This window comes from Nomascus leucogenys, chromosome 4 (assembly GCF_006542625.1).
Source record: "Nomascus leucogenys isolate Asia chromosome 4, Asia_NLE_v1, whole genome shotgun sequence".
NCBI lineage: Eukaryota > Metazoa > Chordata > Mammalia > Primates > Hylobatidae > Nomascus > Nomascus leucogenys.
The window spans coordinates 146,298,310-146,312,376 of record NC_044384.1 but is presented as its reverse complement, the minus strand read 5'-3'; the positions used below and the strand labels follow the sequence as shown (position 1 = coordinate 146,312,376).

The 14,067-nt window shown below is 38.2% G+C and overlaps 1 protein-coding gene across 1 annotated transcript in view; it reads right to left on the bottom strand.

The window, feature by feature from the left end:
* The window catches only part of CSMD1 (CUB and Sushi multiple domains 1), a 2,090,842-nt gene that overhangs the window by 1,151,917 nt on the left and 924,858 nt on the right, over positions 1–14,067 (bottom strand). The window lies entirely within an intron of this gene.

Genomic DNA, 14,067 nt, shown 5'->3' with positions numbered 1-14,067 from the left:
ACATTATTCTGATTATTCTGAGAGAAATACTTTCTCCTTAAGAAAATTTTTCCTTAAATTCTACTAAAGAGGACAATTTCAAAATCCATTGAAATTAATAGACGTGTATTGATAACTATTTAAGGTCATCCTAGTAAAGGAAGACAAACAGGCAAAACCTCCATTAATCTGTTCCAATCAACTGAGTATGGGAAACCCAAGGGAAACATTTCCTGGCTTCCTCCTTTCCTCTGTCTGATGCTCCAGGAGAATCAGGACAGGACACTTCAGCCACCAGGGCTTCTGTGCTGTCCACGGTAAAGCACCGAACTTCCTATTCGCTGCACCATATTATGACGCTGTATTATGACCATATTATGACACTCTTATCTTTGGTAAAGTGATAATTAAGCATATAGTCTTTAGGTTTCAGTAAGAATGTTTAAAAAAAAGAATAGAAGGATTTTGAAAAACTATTTTAAAGAAATGTAATTCTCCTTAACATTGCCAATAATTAGCGTAACATCTTAAGCAATTATGAGAAGAATGACTTGAATTTAGAATGTGTTAAATCATTTCGAAAGAGAATTCAGTAGGTCCTTTTTCTTGAGTATTTTTCCTTAATGTGATTTTTGAAGTAATCTTGACAATCTTTAACTTCCATATTTTCCTTAAATATAACTTTTTTCCTTTTACTGTATTATTTCATGAAATCTATTTTTTAATAGACCAATATTTTTAATTTGTTTTGATCAAAGCACTTTGCTGGTTGAATAATCATTATAAGTAGAATTTAAATAATTACTTCTGGACTTTCCAAAACACAAGTTTTTTCTGTATTTGTTTCTCTGTATCCTTTATTCATCTTCCTATCACTCCTCTCTGTGTGGTGAGTATCTTGTACATAGTGTGGGTCAAGGAAAAGACCACTGAGGAATGCTGTGAATGTCTTTGTGACTTGTTGGTTATTGCACAGTTTGAACAAGTTCTGTTCTGAATATTTTAACCACATAATTAACTCAAAGGCCCTTGTGCCTAAAATCTCCAGCCATAAATTATACAACCCATATTGACTGTTTGCAGGTTTATATAAACAAGTAAACAGAAAATTTGAAGTTTCACATTATGTAAATATTTAAAGTATAATTTACATATGTTTACATAATACTTTGCTAATTAAGCTAAAAAATCACATTTACATAAAAAAATAATTAATCCTATAAAATTTAAATAAACCAGCTTTTAATTTCCGTGAGGTAAATACAAATTTAGAAGAATAATGAAAGTCAAATTTTATATTTAACATGATACTTAGCCAAATTGTTTAAAGCCAACAGAGGCATACAATTTTTAATGCAGTCCCCTTGGATCTGAATTAAGATACTAAATAGAAGTTACATAGATGTTATGTTACCTCATGATTCAAAGGAATATAGTGAAATTTTACATACTACGAGTTTTCTATTTTATATAAAACACCACATTGAAAAAAAGTGGCAGAATATTGGTATGTTTTTTTCCCCATTTGAAAATTGAATTTAAGCCAACTATGATTGAAAGGAGAAAGTCAAGTGTTAAAAGGAAAGCAACAGAATGCCCGGGCTCAGAGGCTCACAACTGTAATCCCGGCACTTTGGGAGGCTGAGGTGGGCAGATAACCTGAGGTCAGGAGTTCAAGACCAGCCTGGCCAACAGGGTGAAACCCCCATCTCTACTAAAAAGACAAAAATTAGGTAGGTGTGGTGGCGGGCGCCTGTAATCCCAGCAACTGGGGAGGCTGAGGCAGGAGAATCACCTGAACCCAGGAGGCAGAGGTTGCAGTGACCCCGGATCGTGCCATTACGCTCCAACCTGGGCGACAGAGTGAGACTCCATCTCAAATAAATAAATAAAGAAATAAATAGATAAATAAATAAATGGAAAAGAAAAAGAAAAAGATAAAGAAAATCAACAGAATGCAAAAGAGACCTGGTGTGAAGGACAGTGTCCAAGTGACACTGTGTGGATGTAGGAAAACGGCTTCCCCATCAGAAGGTGCCTCCGTGTGTGGGGGGGAGGGGGTTGGGGGGAACACAGCCGTGCACACGAGTGTGGTGAGCACTCTTTGGAGACACACCTGTGTGTGAGTCTGGCTGCACCACCTACCTTCGTAACCTGGACAAGGTGACTATTTGTAAATCAGGGGTGATCTACTGGGGGAGGGGGTAGGGAACAAGGAGAACAATCAGCAGCTGACTGTAGTAACCCAGGCCAGAGCTGGCTGTGAGCTGGACTCATGGGTAACAGAGGAAAGAGTGGGTCATGCTTGGTTTTAAGAACTATGTTGGCAAGGCAGGGCAGTCAGGTGCGTGGATTTGCTGTTGGAAGGGAGGTAGACGGAGGTATCGAAGACGATGCCTGGATTAATGCTGCAGCAACCATGCAGGGTGGAGGAATCTACTTTCAGATTAAATAGCTTCAGTGGGAGATTCTTGTAGACACCCAGATGGAAATAATAATCGAGCACCGTGCTGTGGTTGTGTAGGTCAGAGGAGACATCTGTGTCTGGGGACACACAAGTGGAAGTAGCGACCACACTTCAGATGCATTTAAAGATGGAGAGGAAATGCTGGCTCCCAGAGAGAGTGTGCAGTGGGGAGCCTCCTTCTCCATTAAGACAAATGATGTAAGTGAGATGATGATTTAACACTGCACATGGAGTCCTGGATAAACAGGGCTGCCAGGGAGCAAAAGCTTATCAGGGAAACAAAGGTGAAGCATAGTTGGTGATGTGTTTGGGGAATATTGTTGTGTATGTTAAAAGACAGATTGAAGAGGATACTGGAGAGACATGGGGAAGTCATTGAAGGTTTTTAACTGGGATTGGGGAAACAGTGAATAAAGTATTTAATAATACAGTATTATACAGGTGGACTAGAAATGGAGACACCACAGCAACAAAGATCTTGAGAAAGTCACGTAAGTAGTTGAGCTTTGGCCTAACAAGAGCTTGGATTAATGTAACTGCAGAGGCAACACAATGACATGATGGATATGGAAAGAATTTGGGAGGAAGAGAGGTGGGATGTGCTGAGAAGTTGCTGGGGACGGATAGCCACAGTGAACACAAACTGGTTTGGTTACACCGTACTGCCTGTCCTTAACTCAGGCTGATCTTTCCTGTTCCCTAAGAGGTTCCTCTGAGGACATAAACGTGTACTTTTTAATATCAATTCTGTAATTACCTGATATAACATGTGCCACATCAGCAACTTCCTGCATTGCCTGGTTGTATGTGGCTGATATAGAAAACTCAAACAAACAAGCAAAAAAGAAAAAAAAAATTAAAATAGTGCAGCTAGTGACTGCAGTTCTTTCTTGCACTTTGAGCATTTTGTATTTTTGTGCTCTTTTTCCTGTTTTCTGAAATTTGAAGTTAAAAGAATGTCCCCACTAGTATCAATGTGAACATGAAACTTTTAAGGAACTGGGAATAAATTTATTTGGGAGAGTAAAAGAAAATCAAGAAACAAAGTAATGTGCATCAGCAGAGCTGCGTGTGTTATCAAAAAGAAAACATCCACATTCAACAACTGAGGGGTTCGTGTAAAATTAAAAGGTTATATAAGCTATGATGAGGTGCATCTGTACTTCAATTTGTTCAAGTCACGTAGTTTTATTTCTCTAAGTAGTCCTATTATGTGAATTCAGTTCTAAGTTTTTATATGTGTATTTGTCTGCATGTCTGTTTATTCATTTGTTTTTGCATTGGAACCTATTTAAAATTTTTGAAAGTATTGAAAGCTAAACTGTCAATGATAAGAGTAGAAAGTTTATACACACATTTTTGTTTCAGTTATTTAAATGTATCATTCCTAAAAAGATTCATGCCTAAAAGAAGGACAAAATATTTCTTAACCAAAAACCCAGAGTGGTGAGAAACATAGTAAATGATAATAATTCATGGGTATAATATGTGGTGTGTTTTGTTCTCATAACTACAGTGTGGTTTTATGTTATATGTTATCACAAGAGTGTTGTTGAGCGTTTCCTCAAATACATCCAGGGTCCTAGATGTTCCATAATAGGTGAGGGCTGACTGACTTACAGATCAGTTTTTCTCTTCAAAATGGAACCACAGAGATGAAACTCTTAATAATTATAATAATATTAAAAAGCAACTGACTTTCCCTGCTAGCTCTTGAAAGCAAGCAGGCCCTTGGGATTCCAATAGGATCACCACATTTGTCTGCAGAGCAAACATCCCAGGAGTAAGACAGCTTGGATTTCCCTGTGGAGCTCCCAGAGATGGCCTCGTGGATGCCTATGGCTCTGATCCAGACATAGAGTGAAAACAGGAAGGAAAAATGCAAACCAGATGATCCCCATCTAAAACGTAAGAATCTCTGAGGCAATCCCCATAGACTCAAATTATAGGACAGCCAATGACTATTTTAAAAAAACTGAGAATGTTAAATCCTTTCTTAAGGATTGATAATGAATGCCACTCAAGGATAACTTTTCTTAAGTTTGTATTGTGTAATCTGATCAATTAAAATTAAAGATACCTTAAAAATCTTTACTAAGATGTTTAGGTAAGAACATAAGTCAACCAATACAGGCTTTCCAAAAGCATCACTCACTAATCCATAGGTATTCATCTGAGAAAATAATAAGAACATTGAATGAGTTTTTTCCCTACAATGTAGAAGGCACTTGCGGAGTTGCATTCTGATGTCGTCTTCTGACCCATCATTCTTGATATATTTAATGGAGGTGTGTGTCTCAGGTAAAGGATTCCTGCAAAGCCATCTTCCAATTTTAAAGCTCTCAGTTGCCTCAGTTTTACACATGATTGCAGAGGAAACACCCCAAAAACAAAAGCCATTTAGATGTGTGAGCCAGTGAGTCAATTCAAAGGGATGGGCAGAGATAAAAACTTTGAAAATTATTCTTCTACCCCCATCCTTTCTAAATTAATTGATGCATCATTCATAAATGTGTGCTCTTTAATTATGTACTACAAAAAGAAGCACGGCTGTACCTTCCCCTGTCTGCACTCTGAGCTGTAACCAGCTGTTCATTTCTTTCTGTCACGCTTACCGTTATATATGCTCAATAAGCAACTGCTGATTGAATGAATCAACTACCTTGGAAGAAGATAAGTCCCTTTTGTAGTACACAGAACTGGAAATCAGAAAACTAGATTACAGTCTAACCTCTGTCTTTTAAAATGGGTGATACTGAAACACTTATTTTAATTTGCCTCAGTTGACACCTTTATAAAACGAGTAAAAGAAGAATGCTTACCACACAGGGTGTTATAAGAATTAAACAGGCCACACATGAACACTGTATAAATACATGCTAAATAAAGCAGCTTTCATTAAAGGTGGTTGTAATCATTTGTGCCAATTAAGAAAGGTTTAGATTCCCTTTGAATGGCTTGTTTCCCCTGGTGTGTTCAGATTCAAACCTCAAGACAGAAAGTCAGAGGACTACTCAGTGCCATATGATCCTAGTGACACCCAGACTGATGAGCTTACTTTGGAGATAAGCTATCTGCAACACAGGCATTCAAGTAAAAAACTTTAAAAGATGTTCTTGTTTAAGACAGTGAATTTTAGCCCTTGGAAGTGAGAAAGAACATTCAACATAAGGTTAATACTTGAAAAACAAATTCAATGTAGTTGTCAAATTCTGGGTAAGTACGAAGATTAGTTTTAGCAGGATTACAAATGCTGTGGGTGGGTTATGTTCGCCCTGTGTATTGTTTCAGACGATGTTCTATTACACTACTGTGTGACTACGTCTATCCATGGGGCTTCACCAGCTGAAAATTTGGAAGAAAAAGAGCATAATATGAAGGTAAAGTTAATTTCTGTTTGAACATGATATGTTCTTATTTTTTAGAATCTGTGAATCAGATGGAAATGAACTCTGGAAAGAGTGATTCGCATGTGTTCATATAATTTTTGTCCGGGTGCACAGAATGCTCACTGAAAGTTCTTGTTAAAATAAAATATCTCAACAACAAAGGCCGAATGAAGATGATCTGTCACTAATCAGATTTCATATAAAACCCTTGTAAATTAGAATAACATGTTTTGCAGCTTTAGAATAAAGCTAATTTCAACACAATTCTATACACATACTTTGAATAGAATCTAATCATGTTACAATAAATACAATGTGCTTCAGATGTAATGGCATCACAACAAAATGCAAGTAATTTGGAACAAGATCTTCATAAAGTATCACACGGAGAAACAATGCATCCCATAATACTGTTGATCTTCACTGTTTTTTTTTCTACAAAATTTAATTTTCCAAAATGGGTTTGTCATTTTTCTTCAGGGTCATGTTACATAAAATGTGCAACATGCATCACACACATACTGTTCCATATTGGAAGCTGTCTAGTTCCTGTGCTTCAGTTTTAGGCCAGTTAGCCAGCTGTGAAGTCAACCACAGAGAGCTGAGAAAGTGGACTCGGTCAGTGGATTCGGCCTGAAACACTGGGAACTCCACACCCTCTCTAAGGTTCAAATAAGTGAAGGTAGTGAAATACCCCATTTCTACATATTACTGGTTTTTAATTTTCCACTGTCTTATGGCAAATAAAGGTTCTCATCTCTGTAGTACCTACTCTGAGTTTCTTTCCATTCAGCAATATTTATCCCTTCCGCTCTCCTTCGTCAGACAGGGATAGAATTGCAGTCATTACTAATAAGAAGAGAACGTCATAAAAAGTTGCCTCTTCTCATCCCCAAGGCTATGCCATAAATCCTGCTCACTCATTCATTTATTCCCATGCAGAAAGCACTGAGGACCAACTGTGGATTAGAACCAGTATTAGAGACTGGGGTATAACAGAAAAAATGTTAAGACTGCTTTACAATTTTCAAAGACATAAGAATACAAATGAACTCTTAGACTCCAAACAACTCTTCATCTGAATTAAAAACAAATGTGGATGCATGTGACACATCTATTTTTTTCTTCTTCGTTCTAGATATTATTTTCATCTGTTTCTTTCTTTTTTTGTCAATCTCTGCTACCAGTGGATTCCTTCTTTCAGCCGCCAACCATGCGTAAGTCTTATTTATCTGAACACACACACATACACAGACATACATGCACACGCACACACCATTTCTAATTTCTTCCCTGTTCAAGCATCTTTCTTTGTTCTGTTACTTTCATCACCTCTATCCTTATAATCTCTACCGATTACATGAAGGAGCTATACTCACTTCCTCCCATTTTCAACATCTGTTCAGTCATAAAACCTGGCAATCACGCCTCACCTCCTAAGGCTCACCTGAAGCTGCTTTCTAAAGCCTTGCAATGCAACCACTCAGTTCTAATTCACCATTCCTAAGCCTCCAGCAATCCTCTTCCACAGTGCTCCTTGCAGCCTTCAATGTTGTTCACTACAGTTTGTGCCATTATGAGCACCTTTGCGAACAAATTTAAGTACAGTATGATTAACGCATGGCATATATCAATCAATCAAACTGTTCTTCAAAACCATCCCCCACTCAAAAAAAAAAAAAAAAGACACCTCACTTTCTTGGATTCAGAATAAACTAACGCAGTCTGTTTATTTAAATACAAACAAAATGTCTCCTTTTCTTTTGGGACTTTACTTGCTTTCTCCCCTCCTTAAAAGCAGAACCTCTTCCTGAGTGACTCTCCCAGCCACTTCCCTTATGATAGTACTGGGAAGGCCACTTTAAATCCCTGATTGTCTCCACATCTTGCTCCCTTGGAACATCCTTCTTTTCCGTTTATTTAAGTTTTAGTTGTTCTGGGAACCAGTTCAGGCATGGAGACTTTTCTAACAAAAAATAAACAACAACAACAACAATAGTGAATAAAGATACTTTATTCAACAACAACAACAAATAGTGAATACTCATTTCTTTTACTTCCTAATACAGTTGTCTTAACTCTCATTCATTTAGTTGCATTTTCTATGACTTACAGAAGAAGATATAATGTAATAACGTGAGCATGCACTTCAGAATTGGAGAAATCTGGGTTAATCCAGACTCCTACGTGCTGGCTTTCTGACTCCAGGGCAATTACTTACTTTTCCCAATACCTTGTTTTCATGTGTGTAAAATGGGGCATGTATATATATATATATATATATATATATATATATATATATATATAGTCTCTAGCACACAGATGGAAAACAGTAGGCATGCAGTTAATTGTCATAGTCTTCATCTTTTTGTATCTTATTAGTATCTTTTGCCAAATGAAACCTTTAACAAATGAATGCCTCTTGGACTTCTTGATTCTGGCAGCATTCCTCCACCACCCATCTCCTTCCACCTTCCCTGTGCCTAGTCAGCCAAATACTCTGTGGCCTGTTCAAAGCAGCAGCAAATTCACTATCCTTTTGTCTCCAAATGTTGCTTAACTTTTCTAAGCTTTAGTCGCATCAACTATAAAATGGATTAAAAATGGGTATCTTATAGAAGTGTGAAGGATCAAATCAAAGAATGTTTAAAGAGAATAGCATCACCTGGCAGGTAGTAAGAGCTCAAAATATGCAGTTTCCATGGTGATGATGGGGATAAGTATGTCCATCATTTTGATGATGGAAAGAGGGTGTTGAAATTGCCATTCACACTGGGAGACTCTTTTATTTTTTCCTCATAAACTTCCACACTGCTATTCTAAGGAGCGGTGGGGGACTGCATAAAGTCGTCGATCTTACCTTTAGAGTATGGTGCCAAAAAATAAAAAAGTTAAAAGCCAAACATGTATAAACTGTAAAAGCAAGAGCCTCAGAGACTTAAAAATATATGTTAGAAAGCCTCCATTTCTACAAGAAATAAACAACAGAAAGTGGTGTATATGAAGGTGGAAATGCTAAGAACCCAGAGTGTTGTCTGCAATCACTCCCTCAGCACAATACTGAAATCTGAACAGCGTAGTCCTAGAAATTCCCAATCCATGCAGCCTGTGACTGCAGAATGATGCAAAGACGGTGCTGGGTTCAGAGCTACGCATCTACCTGGTTAACCAATGAACAGTCTTTTAAGGGACTTGGCAGGACACTTAAGAACCACTCTATACTGTCTACAGGTCTGTCCGTATACATCTATGTGGCTACATACATGTATGGATTCTTGGTTTTCCTTTTGTTTTTTTACTGTTTCTCCCCTGAGATTAACTCATTGCAACACTTTGGTGTTCTTCCAAACTCCCATGTTAAAGAGTTTCGCTTGAACAGCTATGGAAGGAAAGACAGTGCAAATGGTCAGCCCTAACCAATACTGCAGTCCATCTGGGGCCCAGACAACGATCCCACTCAGGTTGGCGGGGCAGGTGAGAATTTTCATCAGCAGCACAGTTACCCTTCTGCTCTGACACTGTCAAGACAAAAGGCCTCCATGGTGCAGCCATTCTCAGTCACCCTACAGTCACCAAATATGCAGACGACGAAACATATCTAAATATTATGGATATGTACGGAGTTTGTTAATTTTATAAAAGTACATTTTAAAATATTCCAAGCCAAATATAGGAAGACCTTCTGAAGTACCTTGGCTCATTTCAAAAGTCTTTCCAAATAGAATGTCGAATTTATGAAAGCGATGGGAACCAAATGAGTTATCAAACCACATTTCAGAGGAGAAAAGCAAACTGGGCCAGTGATAAGTGAAAGTTTTTGCTTAGGACAGCAAATGCTGGGTACAGAAGTCTGTGAGTTCAAAGTGAATGGAGAATTACTCGCTCTGCACATCTTCTGAATTGAATCCGAAAATTCAAATTGCAATTGCCCATCGTCTTGTTAACAGCCGCTATCTCTCCTAATAATGTACAGCATTTTCCCAGTGGACTTGCTGTTAGAGCTTCTAATAAAGAAAGGAGGACTCTTGAATCCCACGGTGCTGGGGGCTGGGGACCGTGCAACAGTTGAGGGATTACTGTTTCAGATATGCAGAAATCCCAAGTCAGTCTTCTGATATCAGCAAGTTTTACCTGTGCTGCACTAATTTCTGAAGTAAGGCTCACTGAAACAAATAAGAAATATATAAAAACAAAAACAACCTCAAGTCATGTAAATGACTTACTGGTTTTCTTTTTCTGTGTCAAATGGTTTATTCTCTCTTTTGCAATTTAGGACTAATGCTGCTTGCCCTTGTGTAATGTTTTGTTTTTAGATATGTTATACTTTACACATTATATGGAAGATCAGAGAAATCATGATCTTAGCTTTTTCTATTAATTTTAAACAAATATGTAGAATTTTTGTTTTGTTTTTCCTTACAAGAGAAACTTGACATTGGTAACTTCATAAGGTTAATGCCTCTGGAGAATATTCTCCCTAATTCTGTCATAATACATTTAAGAAAGTCCTTGGTCAGTTTCAGGCATATATCAAATCTGTCACTTGAGGGGCAGAATTCTTTGAAAACTCAGCGACAATGGGGAGGCTTATGGTCACTGAAATGTCAGCTTATCACAGTAGGCTGACTCCCAGGCCTGAAATAATTCAATCTAATGTAACTTGTGTCTACTCAAATGCCTCCTGTTCTTGGCCTTTTAAATGTTTTTTTGGCTATAAAACTTTAAATACTGCAATATTCAGGACATTTACTGATAATGTTGTGCTAAAATGTATCTAAAAGATTTTAGACAAGATACTGGAAGCAGATATTTTAGAATTTATTTAGTCCAGGACAACAAAAGGAAGATGATTTTTCTCCTTCAGCAGTTCTGTGCAGCCCTCACTCATATCCTGGCTGATATCAGGAAGGAATCTATCCTGGGAACCAGTGCCCTTACCTCTGCAGTCCAAAGGTTATAGCAAACTGCTGAGTGCTGGAATCACACATTTACTTTAAAAATAAGTGACAAATTCCCTGACAACTTTAACACGTGTAGAGTCAGCAAATAAAAATATTTGTATTCTAAACTTTTTATTCTTTGACACTGTCAGTTAACTCAGCGGGTCAGAGAATTATGTTACATGGTTGTGCCCTTGGTTTTGAGCTCCAGACAGGTCTATAAAGTGGATTCTACCTCTGAACATGAGTTCACAGTTATTTTGCAGAGTAGCCACAACTGTGAGCCAGTCAGCACAAAACCAGTAACAGCAACATTTTCTAACAAAAACGTAAACATATATAATTATATACACATAAATCTATATTGGTGATCAGTGTACATATATACATTATATATATATCATACTGATCGTATGATGTGTGTATGCATATACACACACTGATCATCAATATTTTCTAGAGTAGAAAAAAGTTGGTTTTGAATTCCAGATCTCCAGTGATTTTCAGGGAACCACTGGCCAAATTCTTTACTTTTTCTAAACCTTGGCTTGTTTTCTCTGTTAAAAAAGGGTATCATAATATCTGCATGATTATTTTAAAAAGGGTTTTACATATATATAAATAAATATCTAAATATCTAAATATCTAAATATAAATATATACACACACACGTAAAAGTGACTGCATCAGAGTGTGATACATTGGATACAAAAAATGTTTGATTCATATTCAGATATTTTCATTTAAATACTTGTGTAATCTTGAGGATCTTTCAATCTCATTAGGTATCTGAGATGCCACATTTTTACATGATTATAAACTGCAGTGAATGCTTAAAACCCATGATAAGATTTCCTTTATCCCAGACTTGATGGTAGTAAAAGCCGAGACTTCTTATACTACAAAAGTTACCTGCTTCAAAACAGAATGACAGAAAGGGTAAATTCCATGACAGCCTCTTCATAAATTTTAGGTCTAACTCCCTGGTAGCATTGTCTGGTGCTATATCTCTTGCAGTTACTATTTGTTCTCTCCAGGTTCCCAGGGCCAAACAGCTTTGTGCCTGTGTTGCAGCAGTCACTCCTCAAACGCTGTGCTGCAGACGCGTGAGCTCCTGATATGCTAGGAGTGCCCCAGCTCCACACCTGCACAGGCCTGTCCCTGCCCCAGCTTGGCCCTGCTGGGCATTGCTCAACTACTGCAACAGGTCCTCCCTCCAGACACACAAATGATCAAGATTGACCTGCCCCACAGAAGCAGAGTGTTCATTCAGTCCCTCAACTGCAGCAGTTACTGTCCTTGATTTTCACTGGAATTTAGTTCATTCTCTACCGTCATAGTGGGTATGAATGCACGTGAGTGCAGATACACAGAGATACAGATACATAAAGACTTATCTCACTCCATCTTTTGAGTTCTAAGCACCCATGTGCAAGGATTGGTGTTCTCCACGTGAGTGCTTAGAACACAAAAGGCATTAAGATTGCACAGTGTGAAAAAATGCACAGGGTAGTACTACACACACGTGCACACATGCACATGCACACACACATACACACACGCATGCACACACCCACACAGGATCTGTGAATTGAATGTATTTGACTCCTCAGTTTTCTCGCTTTCATGGATTGAGGCCCCACCCTCCAACACCCTAAATTTGCAACTTTTCAAAGCCACTTTTCTGTTAAACTCTGAATAAATGAATTAATCATTGCATGAGAACAGTCTGAATTAGAGTGTCTGGAGTTGGGGGGGTTTGTCATATATGGGAAAGAGCTGAGCCACAGACTAGTAAAGCAGCACATTTCCAGGCGGTTTCACACAACAGCTCGCAACAGTCCCAAGAGGAAGTAGGTCAGAGCCCAGGGAAAAGCACAATCCCGCTTTCCCTTTCCAAGGAACTGTTGGCTATTTGCTGACCTTTACCAAGAGTGTCTTTAGATGTTTCCTTGAGATCAAAGCTTCTGAGTGCTTAGCCTTACATTTTTAGGTATTACTTTTTCTTTTGTATCCATTAAGATCAATCCCACTGTGAGTGAGAATTATAGAACAGTAGTTTAAACATGTTTGCTCATAGCCGCTGCCAATTCCATCATAATAGAACACTTTCGCATTAAAAAAAAAAGCAATTCAATTAAAAACTACATTACAGAAATGCTAAGGGCCTAATTCCAACTAAAGATGGCAATGAAATTTAAAGTAAAGACAGCAAGTGAGTGTTTTAATGTGTTCTTAGCTCCCTAGATGTAACACACAATCACTAATAATGTACAACTGAAAATTAGATATCCACTGCGTGGGTGCCATACATCCTAAGATTATGCCAAGGGCAGAAAAAGCTTACATAATGTCAAAGGAAACCCTAAATGTTGATCAACAGCCGTATTATATTGTAACATAGAATTTTCATTTTAACTTCATTTCATTGCTTTAGTGATCTTAATCTTGTAACACTTTTGAAATGCTTCTTTTATGTTTATATGTACGTTAGACATAGAACTATGAATAAGAAGATGTTTAAAGAAAAGTATTTTTAGGAAAGAGCATGGACATTGGTTAAACTCATTAATGACATATTCATTCGTTAAATAAATATATATTGAGTAAACTATATACCAGAGATGCTTCTAGGCCTCATTAAGCTTATTTTCTACTGGATGCAGACAATTAAAAATTATGATAAATAAGCAAATTCATTGTGTATTAGTAGGTGATGAGGGCTACAGGAGAAGAAGGAACAGGGAAAGAAAAGGGGATTCGAGTAGCAGGTCGAACGTGGTTTCTGATCCCATTAGCAGGTTTACCTGTCATATTAGCCTAGGCTGGGCTACCCCATGGCAAGATCAACCCACAGCTTTCTGGATCGTAGTAAACATAAGCTTATTTCTCACTCAAGAGGCTTCTCTAAAGTGTTGACAAGTGTCCATTCCACTGAGTTACTTGGCACCCTTTCTGCTGAGGCCATGACCTTCTGAGCTTCCCAGGATACCAGAACAGACAGGACACAGCTCGGGTCTGCGCTGGCCCCTGCAGGCTTCAGCCCGAGGTTCGGTTCGTCCTGAACACCAGGAAAATGTAGAGCAGGAGATTGCATCTTCGGGTGTGCCACCATCTCCACTGCATCAAGGTAGGCCAGATTTTAGGGGTGCCAGGCAGGAGGAAGAGCTATACACAGTCTCTGAGGCAGGACAGCCCTTGTGGGTGGAGGAAAAGTGACCATCGATTTATTACATGTGTCTCTGGTGAGGAGAGACCACCGCCTGTGCCTGATGGACACCCGGAGGTCTGT